Source organism: Lepisosteus oculatus, chromosome 14 (genome assembly GCF_040954835.1).
Source record: "Lepisosteus oculatus isolate fLepOcu1 chromosome 14, fLepOcu1.hap2, whole genome shotgun sequence".
Lineage (NCBI taxonomy): Eukaryota > Metazoa > Chordata > Actinopteri > Semionotiformes > Lepisosteidae > Lepisosteus > Lepisosteus oculatus.
The window spans coordinates 11,076,176-11,094,735 of NC_090709.1; the positions used below are offsets into that span (position 1 = coordinate 11,076,176).

General features: G+C 43.8%; 1 protein-coding gene and 1 non-coding gene across 2 annotated transcripts in view; both read right to left on the reverse strand.

The window, feature by feature from the left end:
* LOC138242797 (zinc finger protein 271-like) overlaps nucleotides 1-18,560 on the reverse strand; it is a 683,123-nt gene that overhangs the window by 379,602 nt on the left and 284,961 nt on the right. The window lies entirely within an intron of this gene.
* On the reverse strand, nucleotides 13,615-13,688 carry trnan-guu (transfer RNA asparagine (anticodon GUU)). Its single transcript has one exon. It is a non-coding gene; the product is annotated as a tRNA-Asn (tRNA).

Genomic DNA, 18,560 nt, shown 5'->3' on the forward strand with positions numbered 1-18,560 from the left:
AGTTCACTGCTTTAAATACATCGAATTAAGAAAGTTATGTGTAGCACTTTAGATCTTTTTTTCTGAACCAGGGAAAATCTGATCATGTTTCTCTATAACAATAATAAACTTTATTTAACATTTCACCTTTAAAAGTGGCATCTCAAAGCAATAAAGTAGATGGAAAAACAGTTAAAAGGGACCAAAGTAAATACCAGACAAACGCAAATGCGTTTTTAATAAAATGCTTTTATTCATTCAGCAGAGAGTGAGAGGGACATCCAGCAGAGAGAGACACACACACACACCGGTTTTCATTGACAAAAAGTAATTGTTTTTTTTACATTTTTTTTACATGTTTTGTTTGTGGACAGACTGTCCACAAATGTGAGACTCTTTCTCAGACTTACATTCCCGAATGTCCTCCGCCCTGGTCAACAATCCTAGGAAGAACACGAAACAGCCTGTTAATGAAATTGTTACAATTTTGTTCGGTCAGTTCTTCCTCACAGAATTTATAGATCGCATCGATCAGTTCCTGCTTTGTGACGGGCTTAGCAGTTTTCCGAACGTAGTCTTTCAACGAATGCCAAACCATCTCTATCGGATTTAGATCTGGTGATTCGGCTGGAGTTTTCACCCAGTTCACTCCTTCTGCTATAAGCCTCGCCCTTGCTGCTGTGTGTTTCGGATCGTTGTCTTGAAAGAGACGGTGCCTTGATCCAAACTGCTCCCTGATATATGGGGCGGCATGGTGTGTGACCACGACTTCCTCGAAGAATACACGGTCCATAATTCCTTCGAAAATAAGTGGTCCCGGGCCTCTTCTAGATATACCCCCCCAGACGTGAACCTTCAGTGGATGTTTGGGCTTTGGCTTGTCCACATGTCTCCCCTTTTTGCAAAATGCCATTGTTGAAAACTGTTCCAGAGCCACTGTTGTTTCGTCGGTAAAAAGTACATCCTGAAATGCCTCCCCCTGTTCAATCCATTGGAGCGCTTGCTTGAGTCTTTCCTCTTTGTTTTTTAGTCTTATCATGGGGCATGTGTTGGTTTTTCTGTATCTCCATCCAAGCCTCCTGCGTACTCTTCTTATCGATGTCGGGCTAATGGTCGCACCGAGGTCAGCCCAGAGCCGTCTTTGGACTTGCATCGCCGGTAGCTCATCATTTTCATCAGTCAGTTTGTCGATAGCTCGCACAATAGGACTTGAAAAAAAAGAGATCAACAGTTAGTTTTAAAAATAATGTGCGTAGTTGTATTTACATGCAAGAAAGGTATTTTTAGAAATGTATTTACCTTTGAATCGTCCTCGGTTTAGATTCTCTTTGCCTCCTCTCCCCTTTATAATGCCTTCTCACTGTGCTTTCAGAAACGAAGATGTCCATCAAAGCCAACTGCTGTACAATGTCCCGTGTTGACTTCCCGTTTCTTTTCATCTTCATTATTTGGTGTGAGAGAGTCTTCGTGATTTTGGTCATTGTCCATCTCCTTACCAAAGCGATACAGTGGTGCAGCTTGAATTCTGTACCTATATACTGTATGATATGGTACAGATAAAACTTACACTATACCGATGAGCTAATGCCAGGGAAAGACACTCCTATTTTATTTAAAACACAATACGCCAGGAAATGTGTCTGATGCATTAGCAAGTTAAAACAATTGGGTCGAAAACCTGGGCGTAACACCATTTCCTTTTTCTGATCACTCGCTTTCTGGATACACGTCTCACCTGTCCTGTTCTTTGTTTTCCTGGTTTGCTGATTAAGCCTGCTGCGGTCCACTCCTACCCTCACACCTAAAGAATACTATTTTAAATTTCTTGGCGCAGTTCATTAACCATTGTATGTGCTGTCCGTGCCCAAAATGCAATTTTAAAAAAAGTCAAAAACCGCGCTCAAAATGCAATTTAGAGCTCTCTGGCAAGAGGAGACACCCAAATCAATGTAACATGCCACAGTTTGTGCATGAACAGGGTTATACTGCCTATTCCCTTTGATACCCGATTTAAAAAAATAAAATAAAAAATGTTTTGAATCCCCGGCAGAACCAGGCATCCATATGAATCAAGTAACAGGTTTATTCCATGCTGAAAAAAAGAAGAAAGGAAACACATTCCATAAGAATTGACTGAGCTCCTATTTTTTTTATGCTCAGCTACTAAGATTTCCCTTCAGTGGTAAAATTCAATATCTACAACGGGCACAGTAAAGACGTTTACTGTACTGTAAGTCTTTCTACGACAGACCAACGGACTACGAGTGCCCCTGTCGGTCAACCAATCACATACCGCGGTACCCCGCATCATCATGCGTCACGATGCGCGACGCCGTAGCCAATTACTTCCGGTACGTGTCTGTACCGCGCACTTTGAATGGCTGCATCTGTACCTCCTTGTGATGCATCAAGAATACACAAAACTACGGAAGCCCGTTTCCGCCAGGAAGTGGAAAAAAAACGCGCTATGGTATCTCATATTTGCGATTTCGAAATTAACCCCATTTAATTCTGTCCTTTTGTTATTGTAATGGATTCAGGTTCTAGGGCTTGTGCACTTGCCGCTCCCGCCCTAGTTCGTGCCTCACTGTATAGGCTTGAACCCAGGTCTTGCCAACTAAGTTACGGCAGCGTGGGGAGTCTGGTGAGGGCCACAACTTCCCGGGGTGTGAGCGCCAGCCGCGGCCGGGTATCAGACTGGTTGTCCGGCCAGCTGGCTTATATTCTACACAAGCCAGCACGTGTGAGCTTTAAGAGAAGCAGGACGCTGGTACCTGAAATGGACTGGCAGTGGCAGGCCGACTTGGTGAACATGAGAGACTACAGTGAGTTCAACGATGGTTTCTGTTACATCTCCTCACATATAGACATGTTATAAGTCTGGAGGTGTCGTGACAAGTGATTTCCGAAATATATTTCAAGAGGGTCGTACTCCTAAAATGCTACAAACTGATGACAGAAAAGAATTTCTTAACAGGACCTTCCAAAATTTTCTCAAATGTGAGAATATTGAACAATTCATTATGGCCAGTGATGTGAAGGTTAGTGTAATAGAGAGGTTTAACAGAACTTTTTCCACAGCACGTTTTATTTCATGTATGAGCTGATCGATATTGCAGTAGTACCCTCTAGGTAAGGTACATGTTCATCAGCGATTAGACTATATGGACAGAAAATCTTCATCTTGATCAAACGTGTTTAGCGTATGCGGATAGTGCAGCTCGACCAGACCCACTTCCCAGCCCCTGTCCAGGTCAATCGCCTTTGCCAGATGCTCTGTGAAGCACGCGCTGGTGTTCTTTGGAAACATCTTTGAGGATGAATTACTGGCCAGCGTAACCTAGAAGACATTGGGGTTCATTTTTCAGCACCTCTATATTTCTTTGACCTCGGAAGCCTTTACCCAACTATTGAATTTATCGCTCTATCTGCGCCACTTTACCAAAATCTGTTTGTTTTTTTCATGCCCCCTGGCTGCTTTAATCTTTTGGATGCGAAAGACGCTCTCAGAATTGGGGTTTATCTTCTGTAGCTGTTCTGTGTAGAAAGAGCCCTTAATGTCATCGCCTGCGTAGTCCTGCAGTTTGTAATAGAGTCTCAGAGCCGTGGTCCGCTCTTTGACAATGAAAATTTCATCTGTGAAGGTCTGTTCATACCCCTTCTCAAACATTCCCTTTTATTTTGGACACCCGCACATGATCACCTACATTAAATGAAAACTTTGACGGTTTTCGCTTAAAGTGTTCGCCATAGACGGTTCTCCACATCTCAAGGGAGTTATCAGTCGTAACAGAAGCCGTGGATCGTTTAATAGTCATGTGGTAACTATGATTATAAAAGTAAATAAGATCAGACAGATCGATATATCGAAAGGTGTTTTTGTGTGTCAGGTACCTCCACATTTTTGTTTTAATAGTTTGGTTAAACCTCTCTATCACACTACTGCTCTGTGGGGGAAGGAGGGACATCCACCCTATAACAACACCATTGGTTGAAAAGGGGGTGGGACATGGGGTTTTAAAGTTTTGACAGACGCTGCACACCACAGTGGGGCAGACTTGAGTTTTAGTAGCTCTCAGTTACCAGCATTGGCTAGCAAGGTGCCCGGTACGTTGATTTCGGCCATTGCCCCTGTGAACACATCCCAATCTTTTAGCTTCTTACCGACCTCAACTGATTGCTGTTGTGTGAGAGCCCTGACAAGATCAATCATGTGAGAGCCCTCAACGGGTGCCCCCTTGTACACAAATTTTCTTTAATTCCCGGCTATTAACGGTTTATTGTGTGCCACAGTCTTTAACAATATCTCGGCATTTCTCTGGAACCACTGAGATGCACTGTCTAAAATATACCCAAAGTCAGCGTCGGTCGATGACGGCTGTTGTGGTAATGCGTGTGATAGATCGGCGGGTGCATTTTCGGGTCGTACAACAGTTAAAGTCCCCTCTTCAGAAACTTCCTGGCATACTAATGTCAAATACCGTTGTAACAGCTGATTATATAATTTCACGTTTTCATATTCAGGCAGATGCGAGTTCTAAAAAATGTCTCTCATTTCGTCATCCAACCTGCGGGTTGTTATTTTTCTCACATCGGTTTCTTTGCCGGACCAGTCTAGGAGTCGATCGAGCTGTTTTTGAGGTACAAGGTACATTTTTTTTCAGTGTGGTCCATTATCGGTGTTGTAGAAGCTCCGTAATCAATGGTACTACAATACTCAACAGTGTCCCGATAAAACTGCCGGACTGGTTCACCAAGAGTCTCTTTCTTTTAAGAAAAAGACCCCTTTGACTCAAAGTCTTTAAAAGCTTATGCTTTCTCTTCAGGGTCCCAAACTGCTTAGCAGGCTTAGCTATTCCCTGTACAAGATCATCTGAAGCCCCACAGAGAATAGCTTTCCGGTGACTGGGGCTGGCTTTTACCAGAAAATGTAAGTGTCAGGTTTCTCCGAATGCGTGAAGACATGACGACGGCCCGAACGTGTTTTTTTGACTGAGTCTGTGGTTGCGAGATCACCGACTTTTAGATTCTTTAAATACATAAGCCACGGGTACATCTGGGGGGAAAAGACCTGTTCACAAGCGATAGTCATCTGGGGTGTCGGCATTTAAATCCACCAACAAGTAACCGAAAGGTTTTTTAGTAGCGTCATCAAACGCTTCCAAAAAAATCGGGCTTTACCGGGATACATATGCCGTGACAGGGTTGGAATCTGTAGTTTATCTCTAGGGTTTTTAAACAGCACCATGTACTTTGTATTTAACGCTATGGTTCTACTTTTCCGGCCTTGACAAAACACATTTTGGACGATATACATGATGCTGAGGTTTCGGTGGTGTACGTATTTTGTAAAAGCTTTTTCTATCTCATTATTTTCACACGCAGACTCCATCAAATCATCAACTATAATCAAATTTACTCTATCCGGTGGCAGTAGCTGGTCGTCGGAAAACGACGTCGGTAGCCCTTCTATAAACTGAATGTATGGAAATTTCACAAGCAACTCAGCGTATAGAGGTTGCCAGCAGCTGTAACACCAGACTATGTTTTCGGGTTTACGAGTCATAACGGTATCACTGTTCTCCAAGAGCTGTTTTATAAAATAACTTTTACCGCAATTCGAGGGTCAGGACAAAATGCATGAAAAAGGGTGTTTTAACCTGACATCCATCGTGTTAATATCCGTAGGGCAACAATGTCAAATTTTCTTGCAGCACCCGCTTGTCGTACACCACCTTCTGGGTTTTCTTTAAGGTCCGGGTCTCACTGCGCCAATCCTTTTTAACACGCACGATCATCGGCTGTTGAATAGAAATGTGTTTAAATTCCCGGCACTCTGCAAAAGGGTTAACGCCATAGTCAAAAACCAAGTCCCGCAGACTCTCAAAGTTAACTTTTTCACAATTGTTCACATTGAGCGTAATGCCTTTCACCTTTAAACAGGCTTTCCCACCAGACAGCTTGTACCCGTACGACTTGGGTCCTGTTGATACAAACTCGGTGATGTGTTGTCCAGCATCGATTTCGCTGGTCAGCTCACCCAAATAGTCACCCAGCCCCGGATTCCACTCACCCTCCCGGCTCACAAAGATAACGGAATCTGTGTCGTGGTACAGACAGCGGCCTTGCAAAGCATTTAGCAGATTGTATAACTCCCAGCGGGCAAAGGCGGTTGTAAAGCTAGCGATGAAAATGTTAGTGTTTGAATGGCCTATATAGTGGTGTTTAGTGTTTAGTGTGTTTCCACATAACACAGGCTGTGTTTTCATTGATAAACTTGCAGGCTGACACCTCATGATATGGCGTAAATAAGTACCTGAACAATTCATCGGGGTTTCTCACAATGGTGGTCTGTGGTAAATTGTCTCTTTGTCCATACTTCCCCCACAAACTGTTCAAGGCAATTTTTGAAAGCTGTCTTTTGGCCGGATTCTTTTTAATGTTGCTGGGGTCCAGCCGGACACCCTCTTTTTCATAATATTCGCTGATATATCTTTGTTGTTTCGCGACATCTGTACACCCCTCTGGAAACCCCGAAGCTTCCTGTTTCCCTTTCAGATGCAGTTTGATGTAGTCTGTAAAAAGATCGTGTGAGGCCTTTTCGAAATGCCTAATTTCATAAATTTTACCCACTCTATACCCCAGATCTAAGGCCATAATTCAGGGGCGCACCAGACACCAGTCAAGGCGCGATCTTCATCACCGTGCTCACAGGGGGTGGTCTGTTTTGTTTCACCACATGTACGACAGTGTTGACAGTTTTTTTGTCAATTTTGGTTGGAAGAACTGGAAAGTACAAACATCTGGGTGGGTAAACTTTCACCTTTGCTAAACCGAAATATTGTTTTAAATAATTTAAGTTTTTATAAATTATTCGGGGGTGCCCCAGTGGGTATTTTTTAGTTTTGTTCACAAATGGATACAGACTGGTGAAATCATAGTAATGGATTTTTTCACCGGGCTGCGCTGTGTAATGCAAACAAATCTCATTTGTTCTCCCCCCCAAAAAGCGACTCGCGCGGTTGCAGAGGCCTCTGGTAACTGCGCAGCTGTTAGAAATTTACCCAAGTCTCCATTTTCAACAAGCATGTCTCTGAACTCGTGCTCCCACAAAACACGCACGTTAAAACCTCTCATTTTGAGAAAATTAATTTTCACCATCGTCTTTCTGTACAACCAACCAAAAGTAGTGTTTGTCAGCGGATTAAAATCGTTTTTACAATAACAAACGCTACAACCGTGAAAAAAGCAACCGTTGAACTCAAAGGCTGTCGGCACTCCGTCAATTACAGCATAACCATCCAGAAAATATGGGCCAACCTTGAACTCACCGGCCGTGGTTAACGCGTGTTGGATTTTAATGGGCTCTGTGTGTTCGATGTACATAAGCCATTGAATGCTGGGTGTAGAAAATCGTTTTTGCTGGCGGTGGTAATTTTCATGGGGTAGCAACGCAATCGTCTCTTCCTGTAAAAACATAAGTCTGAACATAGCCATGCAGACACTAGCGATGGTCACAAACTGAAAGGGGTCGATGCAGACAACGCAGGCGGCCCCTGACTCAGTCACGCGTGTCTGTCTGGTCATATTCATGACCTCGTCCCGAAACCTGATACAGCCTTCTCTTAGAATTGCCACATCCAACTGGCAGTAACGTTTCAACTCTCTCTGTAAGTTAAATACACTTCCCCTGCATTCTTCTTACCAAACCAAAAACTCGGCTTTCTTGCTCGGCAGCACATAGTTAACGCCGTAAAGTTCTGGCGGCGGCATCGGTCCGACATAATTTTGGTTTTCTGAAGTGTTCATCAAGTGTGGAAAATTCCCCTTAGCCCCAGGGAACCCCATGGCGGCCGGCAGTTTGCTTAATTTCATAGGTAGAACGTTTAAAGAATCGATAAATCTGATGTTCAGAGCTTTTACAGTCATACACATTATCTTGCCACCCTGATTAATTAGTTCAACGTCCATCTTTTCAGCTAACAACTGTCTGATCACTAGGTAATTGTCATATCCCTTGCCATTGTGCGATATGAACGTATGGTTTTTAAAACGTCTATCGATAAATTTACACACAAAATCCTTTAGACAAGTTTCACCATAAAATTCCCAGCTTCGTTTGTCAATATGAAGGGCATGGACGTAATTTGGTATGTGTGTCCCTGTTTCTTGCATGCATTCAAAGTCGAAAAAAATGTACTTGTTTGAAATTTTGGGGTTGTCCAAAGGCGGTATGTAGCACAAATCTGTGTCTGCGGTGTCGATCACGTTGTTACAACGCGAGCAGTTTCTCTTTACATTTGTGACTTGCGAGGTTATAAACCCGACATTTCTCACAAAAGACCCTGCGCTCACACTTACTCACACCCGTCGCTGCATTCCGCAAGTGTCTTGCCAACCCCTGAGAGCTACGACAAAAGACCTTACAGGCCGGGCAATTCTGAATTTCGGCATCAATTTTGCAACACTGGGGATCTAAACAGGTTTTACAAGCTTTAACACAGGCGTGTGCGTTCTTGTGGCTATACGCCACATGGCAGTTAGTGCAAAAATACGCCGCCCCCACAAAAGCTTTAATATTTAAAACCCCATAAAAATGCTCTTCATGCAGTAGAACAAAAAGTATTTTAGAAATTTGGTGGTGTGGGTCCCGTTGTAAAATATTTCCAATCACCCTGGTCGTGGTACAAAATTTTAATGACCACCTTTAAATGTTTTTCAAAAGCGGTAATGTCTGACAAACTAATTTTCCGATTCTCTGGAAAACCCAACTCTTTGTGCATTCGTTTAGCGGGCACCCCCCTGCATATTCCTAACTATCGTCACCACTAAGCGGTGGCTGTCATTGGTGAGAACCTCTGTGTGGCTCTGTAAGAGGTCCGAGATGTGGCTTAAAAAATTGGCAGCATTTAATTCTCCGGGGTGTCTCCTGCGTGAGAACAAGGGCTTGTTAAAACCACCCGCAGTCAAACGCAGCTGTACAAAATCATTCGCCCCGATGTTTGGAGAAAGTTCATCCAATATTCTCTGGACTGCACCATGCACAGCGTCTATAGCCTGTACATACGAGGTTATTCTGTCGAGATTAACAAAACGAAATTCTTCATGGTGCTCTGTTGCTCTAAAATTATTATAAGACCTGTTATAACTACGTATACGGTCCAGGAAAACTAAGGGGTCTCTATTCGCCCCTGCACCGCTACCAACCTGATTCAGATCGTTCAGTACAACCGGTTCTCGGTTACCGACATCCTGTTCTGCTACAACAACCTCGGGCCTTAAGTTATTTTCTACCACGGCATTCTCATTGCGTGGTTCGGGCGGCCCTTGGGAAATCTGATGCCTCTCTCTGAATCTTTGACGACGCAACAAACATGCTTTTGCCAGTTTAATTCTTTTATTTATGTACAAACGCTTGCTGTTGGCAAGCGCTCGGTCTTTTAAACACTTTTTAGACCGCATGTTTAGTCATTTATCACCGGGGTTTTGCACCAATGAAGCATGAAATATCATCATCATGGTCTGAAATCCTGAGCTTAGAGCTGCATCTTCTGTAGAAATTATATCTAAGAGGTTAGCGGTGAAAACCTGGATCTGTTTTGGAAACAAGGTTTGTACACCGGCTAAAACCGCTCTTAGATGCTCTAAAGCTCGTTTTTTGGCCACCTCATTACTGATCGCCGTTGATAGTGACTGTGTAATACCGCGCACTGAATCTAGCACATCACCCAACACTAAGTCTTTAGGGGCGTTATGATTTCTCTCCGCAGGCTTGACACGTCTGGCTTTGGTCAGGGTCTTAACAGCCGTCTCCGATGCAGTCACCACCTTAGGGTCCGACGTTTCCGCCACATTTGTTTCGCCGCTCGTCGATACAGCGGCTGTGTGAAAAAAAAAGACTTTTTATTACCACGCCAATGCTCCACATCTCAAAATCAGAAAACTACACGGTGTTAAAAATAAAAGACTTTTCAACACAACAATCAATGAAATCTAAACTGTCAAAATCAGAAAACTACGATAACTATGATAAAAACGCCACACATGTGGCGCATCCTTACACACAGGGCTGCAGGTGAATGGAACAAGTTACACGGACATGTTGTTACACCGGTTTCCTTTACGGCTGTGGTGGCGCTACTGGGTCAAGCGGCGTGGTTAACGGCCTATAGACCCACGCACAGACCAGTCGCTTTTAACTTTAAAAGCTAAGCAGTTTTAAAATAAGGTTTTTTAACACTCCCAAACAGAAAAAACACTGGGGGGTTCTACAGTGTGTATTCCAAAATACAGCGTCTTTTGCTCAGAACCTGTGGTAACACCATCCCGCTGATTACGCAGGCAAATTTTTTTGCCCTGCTAGATCAGATCGCCCAGTGTGGTTCGCATGGCTTTAGACACGGGGAGCGGAAGGGGTTTATGAATGCTTTTTCAGATGCCGCAAAGTTTCTCAGCAATGTTGGGGGGGTGGTTACGTGTACCGAACTAATTTTCCGCACCAACATTTAATTGTTGAATGCAAACAGGAGCCAGTAACGCGTGTGTGCTGCGTTGTTTCAGTGTTTGAAAACCCCCACTTGAAATAAAGTGGTTCACATTTCACATACTTGCAAACTGGAGTCTGTAACTTGTGTAAAAAGTGCTGCTGCGCTGTTTCTGTGTTTGAAAACCCCCTGTTGAAATAAAGCGGTTCACATTTCACATGGTGTTTGTCCTGCGAATTCTTTCCGTGAGACTTTACGCAGTCAGTGTGTGTGTGTGTGCTTGCACCCCTGCTGCTTTTGAGACTCAGCTTGTGCAGCGTATAAGCAGCCTGGCCGGACAACCACTCGGCCACCCGGCCACGGCTAGCGCCGCTCACACCCCGGGATCTCGCGGCCCGCACCAGACTCCCTGCGCAGCCATAACTACCCGATTTCCTAGGGTTATAATAGAGCGCACTCAACCCCACGGCAGACATGGTCCCCTTACAAACCAATACACACTTTCACACACCTAAAGCGAGGGATGCACTGCCTTGGGGCTTTGGGACCCTGAGGCTCCGGACCGACCGGCTGGGGGGGAGGCGGGAGTTCCAACAACGACACACCATTGGCTCCTGAGGGGGTGGGACATGCACAAATAACAACACGCCATTGGCTGGCAAGGGGGCGGGACAGCCAACCACCGCAGACTACCATTGGCTGGAAAAGGGGGCGTGGTACCTGTCAAAAGTTTGACGAAAGGTGTCGCTTTATACTACTAACAGGTCTGTTTTGAGTCTCATGATGATTCTCTTCTGGATCTGAAAAAAAAAACAGTGCAAATTTGTTTCCGATGTATTTTTCAATTTTATCAGATTTTTTCAGGTGAATGCAGTCGATACATTCAAGTTTTTATATGATGACAGGACCTACACTTAGGGCTCAGTACTGATAACACTGCTGATATTGATAGAGTCGAAATAAGTGATGTATTGGCAGCTTTATCTGAGGCGAGAAGTCCTAGAACACCTACAAAAATGTTAGGATTCAGAGGAAGAAATATTTTTCTACCTCACCCAATCCTATTGCATTAACGAGGCTGAAGTTGGCTGCTTATTCGCCAGCTTCTTATTCGCGTTTTTTGTTCCACCTTAAATGCTGCTGCTGTGATGTTATGCCGCCTTTCGCCTGTAGATGGCTCTCTATAGTCATTTTTAAAAATACTAATCCGAGTTGATTACTGCACATATCCCCAGTAAAGGGGAATATGTAAGTAATGATTATCCAAATTGCATTTTTGTATGAAACACATTTCAGAAAATCGAAAACCAATTTTCAAAACTCACAATAACACAAACTGGCATGTTAGACAACAAGTAAATAAGACAAAGGCAAAACGTGAAGTCTCAAAATCTTGCATTTTGCAAGAAATGTTATTATAGCAGTTTACAATGGGACATTTAGAACATGGCATATGTGAATATATGGTTAACGGAGGATGAGCAAAGGGTGATGACACTTTCTGCTTATTGCTATGACCCTCCCTCCTGATTATAAAATCGTCTCACAATTCTGCCACTGAGGTGTGAGACACAATGTAACAGACTCTCAAAATCCTGAACTTCAGGAAATGTTGCTGTACCATTTTTAAAATATGACCCTCTGAATATGGCATGAGAGAATTCATAGGGAAAAGCTAATTGCTCTTTCTGTTGTATTGCGATGGCCCCTGTTTAGAAAAAAACATCTCAGAATTCTGACACAAAGGTGTGAGACACAATGTAACAAATTATGAAAATCATGAAGTATAAGAAAATTTACTGTACCATTTTTTTAATATGACCCTCTGAACATGGCATGTGAGGATTTATAGTCAACAAAATAGCACCTTTTCTGCTGATTTACTTTTTCCCTCCTTCCTCGTTACCAAAACATCTTAGTATTCTGACACTTTGGTAAGAGACACAAAATTACAAATCACAAATCACAAATCCATGTGAGGATTTATAGTCAATAAAATAGCACCCCTTCTGCTGAATTACTTTTTCCCTCCTTCCTCGTTACCAAAACATCTTAGTATTCTGACACTAAGGTAAGAGAAGATTTGTAATTACAAAACTTCTCTGTTGCATTTCTGCGTTGTGACATTCTGAACATGGCATGTTAAAGTATATAGAAAACCTAGATCAGAACAGGTTAAATGTAATTCATAGTGATTTATATTTTTTTAATTCTTTCTAAATGAAAACAATTATGTTTTTCAGTGATTATGACACTTCGCTATTACATAAAATATGCTTCAATGCCAAAATAAATAATAATGGAAAAAATACCCACAGTGGACATTCATAGTTGCGATTATAGGAATGTTATATATCAGGTGAGTAGCTGTGTCAGCATGCGTAGGCTGCAAAGGAAAAAGTAAAGGATTATTCCATGCTGAAAAGAGAAGAAAGGAAACATAACATGTTGGCTGTGGAGCCTTCTTCAGGTGTGAGAAAGACAGGTCAGTAAGCAAAGATAATTTTCTTTATCTTTGCTTGCTGCAGTTTATCTTTGATGACAACATCAAAGATGTTAGGAAGTTTTACAGCTAACAGCTCCACATCAACTTCCTTTTATAACTAACCTCATCAGATCCCTCAACTCCCAACTCTTCCAATTTCTCACTTCAGAGAAGGATAAAAAACTCAATCATCCTCTACAGAGAAAAACCATCAACACCCCTGCCACCTCCACCAATCCTAACCTTGTTTTTACTATACCCTCTGACCTTTCCCTTTCACCCCTTTGCATCCTCAGCTAACATATTTGAAAATTACAATAGACTGTATAGTATTTATGTTTAAAATTAAGGTAAATATGTCAAAATATCAAAATCCAACTGCACAGTGCTATCTTAACAATGCTTGTCAAGTCTCAAACAAACCTGCACAGTATTTTTAAAATATTTCAGCAGAGGATTCAACTGGAGTATAAATGAAGATTCGACGATAATTTGTTTTGGGTGAATATGGTTTTCTGGGGAGTTGCAATGTTGGGCATTATTGGACATTTCTCGGTGACCCTGACACGTGTTACACACTCGCATTTCCTGCAAATATTAAAATGGTTATGGTTTCGCTGAAAAATCCAATCGACTAAAGACAACGTTTACATCGCAAAAGAATCCCATCCCTGGGTGGACTCGAACCACCAACCTTTCGGTTAACAGCCGAACGCGCTAACCGATTGCGCCACAGAGACTGGTGTGTTCTTTTCTCGAATCAGAGGTTTTCGGTTAAAACAAAATCTCTTACCGTTTATTTTGGTAATATATGGTAATATTTCTTCTGCACTGTTAACCAATAATTGAATTTCATTTTTCGCAAGCTGTGTGAATTTCATCAAAAACAAGTTTTCCAGAAAGGAAATGAACACATGCATTTAACGAAATCAAGCCCTTTGTGATTGCCCGAAATGGTACGTTCTGTACTACAAGATAGGAAGAAAGACACGGCTGGGATTTGAATCTCGGTTCTTTTGTTTAATAGAGAAGCGCTTTAACCAACTAGGCTACGGTGACAGGACACCCATCACCTTTTACAGCCGCTTGGACACACCGCTCTGAGACATCTGCGTTCAGTAAGCGTTTAACCTGAGCTCAGAGCAAATTGCCTCTTTTACATAGCAGCCCCGACACTGAGAAACGAAGAGAACTGGCTTTTATCTGGCATTTCCATGTCCAATGCGTTTGACATCTCCCAAGGGCGACAGAGTTCTTTTGCCACACTATTTCTTCTTCTTTTTTATTTCTGTACGCTTTGATAAAAAACGAGAAATCATGCAAGGGAAAAATGTCTTTTTTTTTCATAGAGAAAACGTGCACCAGGACGGAGCGGTGCATTACTAGTAGCGACGCTGAGCATCCTATGGGGGAATTCAGGTCATGTGAAATGCCAGCGGTTTAATAAACAACGCGTCTGGTTTCGGATCATAAGATTGTAGGTTCGACTTCTACCTGGCTCGTGTAAATTTTATTCAAGCTCCTCAGTAATAATGTATATTATGTAATGAACCGCACCTGAAAGCAAACGTTGGGTCTGTTTCCTTTGTTTTCCAGCATGAAATAGCAAATCGTTACTAAAAGCAGCTGCTAATGTCCAATAGCGGTTTTTTTTTTCAAATTACATTTTCAGGCTTCAGACACTTTTTAATAAAACAAAGGTGTCCGGAAACACATTAACTTTCAGGTTTGCTTGAACCTGTATTAAAAAAAGTTATCTGAAACTTCCGGGATTCCATTATCTGATGTAGCTGTCTCTAAAGTTGGACGTGATGTTAAGCAGATGTGAACTGTGCCTTTTCACTTAAAAAAAAAACAAAGTTCTTTTTTTCCCCCTTCACTCCAATGCTGGAGACTGTAAGCCTGTGTGAGCTCCACACTGCGTGTCCTGTACTGCTCTATTTTGTTTAGATTATCTATGTGGTGTACAGATAGAACTCAACTGCATGGTGTGAATTCCGTGTTCAGGACCAGCAGAACCTGAAAAAGTAACAGCTGACCTCGACATGATTTGAACACACAGCCTCCTGATCTGGCATCAGACACGCTACCATTGGGCCATGAAGTCACGGCTGTCTGTGCCTTTGAATTCCCCAAAGGAGACAAATCAGCTTCACAAAGAAAAATCTGTGAAGAGCGCAGCTCTTCCAAAGAGTCTTTTCTTCCCAGACCACATTTTATTCTTCATGCGCAGCTCTTGTGTAGGTGTTGTTCTCAATTACAGATCCAGGAACACTGATTGTTTTTTCTATTTTTTTAAATTAAGTACCCCATGGTGCAACGGTAGCACGTCTGACTCTAAATCCCCAAGTTCATTTTCAAAGTATATCGGAGTCAATTGATACTGATCAGGTTCTGCTGCTACTGAACCCGCAGTCTTCACCTTAAAGTTCAATTCCCCAAGCCTTTTGACCTTATATGTCCATCCCTTCTCGTCAAAACTCGTATTTTCACAGGGTACCCTTCAGAAATCGCAGTATAGAATGAAAAAAACTCCAGTAGATCTCGGCCGCTGTTAGTGATTTTCCTTTTAAAATAAATGAATCTCTGGAAATTTTACGGAGTGTATCACTTTCACTGAGACCGGGAAGTGTTAAGCTGTACATGCGTCTTTGTGGCTCAGTTGTTAACAAAAAGGGTGGTGGTTTGAGCCCTTCCAGGGATGCTATGAGCCTTTTAATGTACACACCCTCCTCACTTCATTTCTCCACGGCCGGTCTTGTATCGCTAACAAATACAGAGCCCGTAGGAGGCAGTAAGCTCGCATATTTTTTTTCTTATAAAATATACTTTATTCTGAAAAAAACACATCTCAAAAAGAAAACATCTCACACATCATCACTTCACATAATTAAAACAACGGCGGAACGGCGGTGATTGTCCGTTATCAATCTTTGCAAGGGTGGGCGGATTTGCGCTATTATGAGAGTCCCTCCAAACCCTACCGTTTGCTGTAAACCATTAATCCCTGTACAGGGTCCATAGGCCTTTCCAGCGCTCCTTTGCCGTGGGGAAACCCCATTTAGCAACGTCGCGCTTCATCCTTCTCCTGAGGTCCGCCAGGATCCTCTCCTCCAGCTCTCTCGCTCCCCACTCGATGTTGTGCCGGATGAGATTGTTCCTTGCGTCCCACAGGCCTTTTTTTGTGAGGGTCAGCAGAAGCCATATCAGGAACTGCGTCCCTCTGTCCAGTCCGGTAGGTGCCAGCCCCAGCAGAATATACTGGTAACTGAGCACCGCAACCCGTCCCCAGGAGTTGCATGGTGCTGTCCATTCTGCCCCACACCGCCTTGGCGAAGGGGCAGCTCCAGAACACGTGCTCCTGAGTCTCCTCGACGAAACACGTGTCCCGGGGGCAATGCGGGTTCCTGGTAAGCAAGTGTCTGTAGAGGACCTCTCTGGTAGCCAGTCTCTTGTGTACGGCCATCCAGTTGAGGTCCTTCAGTTCGTTGTCCAGTTCTTTAGGCTGCATCCTTCCCAGACTTGTCTGGGAACTTGCAGCCTTTCGTCAGTGACCAGATGCCCCCTCACCTCTTTGTACAGAGCTCCACTTGACAGCGTGGGTGTAGAACTTTGGTAGCCTCTCTGCCTTGGGCCCAGTGTTTGACCACTGGACCAAGTGCCTCATCGGGATGGAGAGCCACAGCCTGACAAAGTACTGGTACTTGTGGCCGATGGGCTCCCGCAGCGCCCGGCAGAGGTTGCAGTAAAAGATGCAGTCGAGTTTCAGGGGGAAATGTGGGACATCTCGACCCCCTTCCTCGACCGGCTGACACATCCGGTTTCTCGTGATGAACTCGTACCTGCCGCCCCAGACGAAGCCACCCTGGCGATCCTCTCGGTCCAGTTGTTGGTCTCGTTGTCCCGGCTCTGGAAGGAAACCCCCAGTATTCTGAGGGGCTCCATGCAGAGCTCGAGACCGTCCGGTGCCGTCGTCCTGTGCTTCCAGGGCCCGAAGAACTTCAGTTTGCTCTTTCGGCGGTTGAGCTTCGACCCCGAGGCTCTGGAGTATTGCTCCATGACCTGCAGGGCCCTCCTCAACCCCCTGTCCGACCTCAGGAACAGCGTCGTGTCGTCGGCGTACTGGTAGATCTTCAGGGTTTCCCCCGTGCCTCCCGGTATCTCCAGGCCGTCGATGACGGGGTCCCGTTTCACCGCCTCTGCTAAGGGCTCTGTGAAGAGAACATAGAGAAGGGGTGAAAGGGGGCAGCCCTGTCGTACTCTGGATTCCTGGGGAATGAAATCCCCCAGGTTTCCGTTCACGTTCACTCTGCTGCCCACGTCAGAGTACAGAATCTGAATCTGGCGGCTGAAACTCTCTCTGAAACCGAAGCGTTCCAGCACCCTGAACAGATAGCTGTGGTTCACTCTGTCGAAGGCTTTCTCCTGGTCCAGGCTGACCACCATCATGGGCACGTTCCGGTCCTCGGCCCAGGCGATGGCGTCTCTGGTCAGCTGGAGGTTCCAGCTGACGGATCGCCCCTCCACCCCACACGTCTGGTCGCTGTGGATGATGTGGGGGAGGGCGGTTCTCAGTCTGCCGGTCAGGAGCTTGGACAGGATCTTTACGTCCACGCAGAGCATCGTGATCGGCCTCCAGTTTTTGAGGTCGGCGGCGTCTCCTCCCTTGAAGAGCAGGGAGATGACGCCCTCCCTCATGGTGTCTCCGAGTTTCCCCCGGCGGAAGATCTCCTGCGCCACTTCCACCAGATCTGCCGCCAGGGTGTCCCAGAAGCAGGTGTAGAATTCCTTGGGGAGTCCGTCCGGCCCCGGCACCTTGCACCTTGCCATTCTCCATGGACAAGAACGCCTGACAGAATTGCTGTTTTTTATGCATGCTAAGTTTCTGATTCCTCACTCTGTTTCATGTGTAGAGATGGATAAGACTTTATTGATCCCAAAGGGAAATGGACGTACATGTTCATGAACATGTTTGCATGTTCTTTTGTAATATACACTTTTTGTGATTTTTTTGTATATCTAAGCAAGTGTTCCTGCATCCCTCTTCTGCACTATGTATAGTCATGGCTTTTTTCTGTTTGCTTATTTCAAAGTAACACCTGCTCCATTTCTAAAACTTTTTGCTCTTGTGCATTTTTGTATTTTTTACACCTCTAGCACTTTAACGTCCTGAATTTATATTTGCCTTAATTTGTAGGACGAATTTTAGTTTTAGCCTTAAAAAGCTTCCGTTTTCACTATCTTTTGTTTCTTGTCCTTCAACTGTTATTATTGATCACCGAAGTATTGTACTTGACATGACTTCATTCACCCTTTCCTGAACGTCTGTGAGTGGCAGAGATAGTGCTGTCTCTGGTGCGATCTTTTGCAGCTGACATTTCACTGTTTTAAACGAATAAGAAATTAGATTGCTCATAAATCACTTATTCTAAATAAACATAGCGTAATTGCTCTCTGAAAATGTTTTCTTGTTCATTTTGGAGACCTTGATCGAAACTGATTTTAGATGTCAGAAAGGATTTATTTTCTCTGTGTGTTTCTGTGTGCGTATTTCCTACATTGCTTTGTCGAGATTTTAACTTAATATTTAGGCTCAGATTTCAACTATAAAT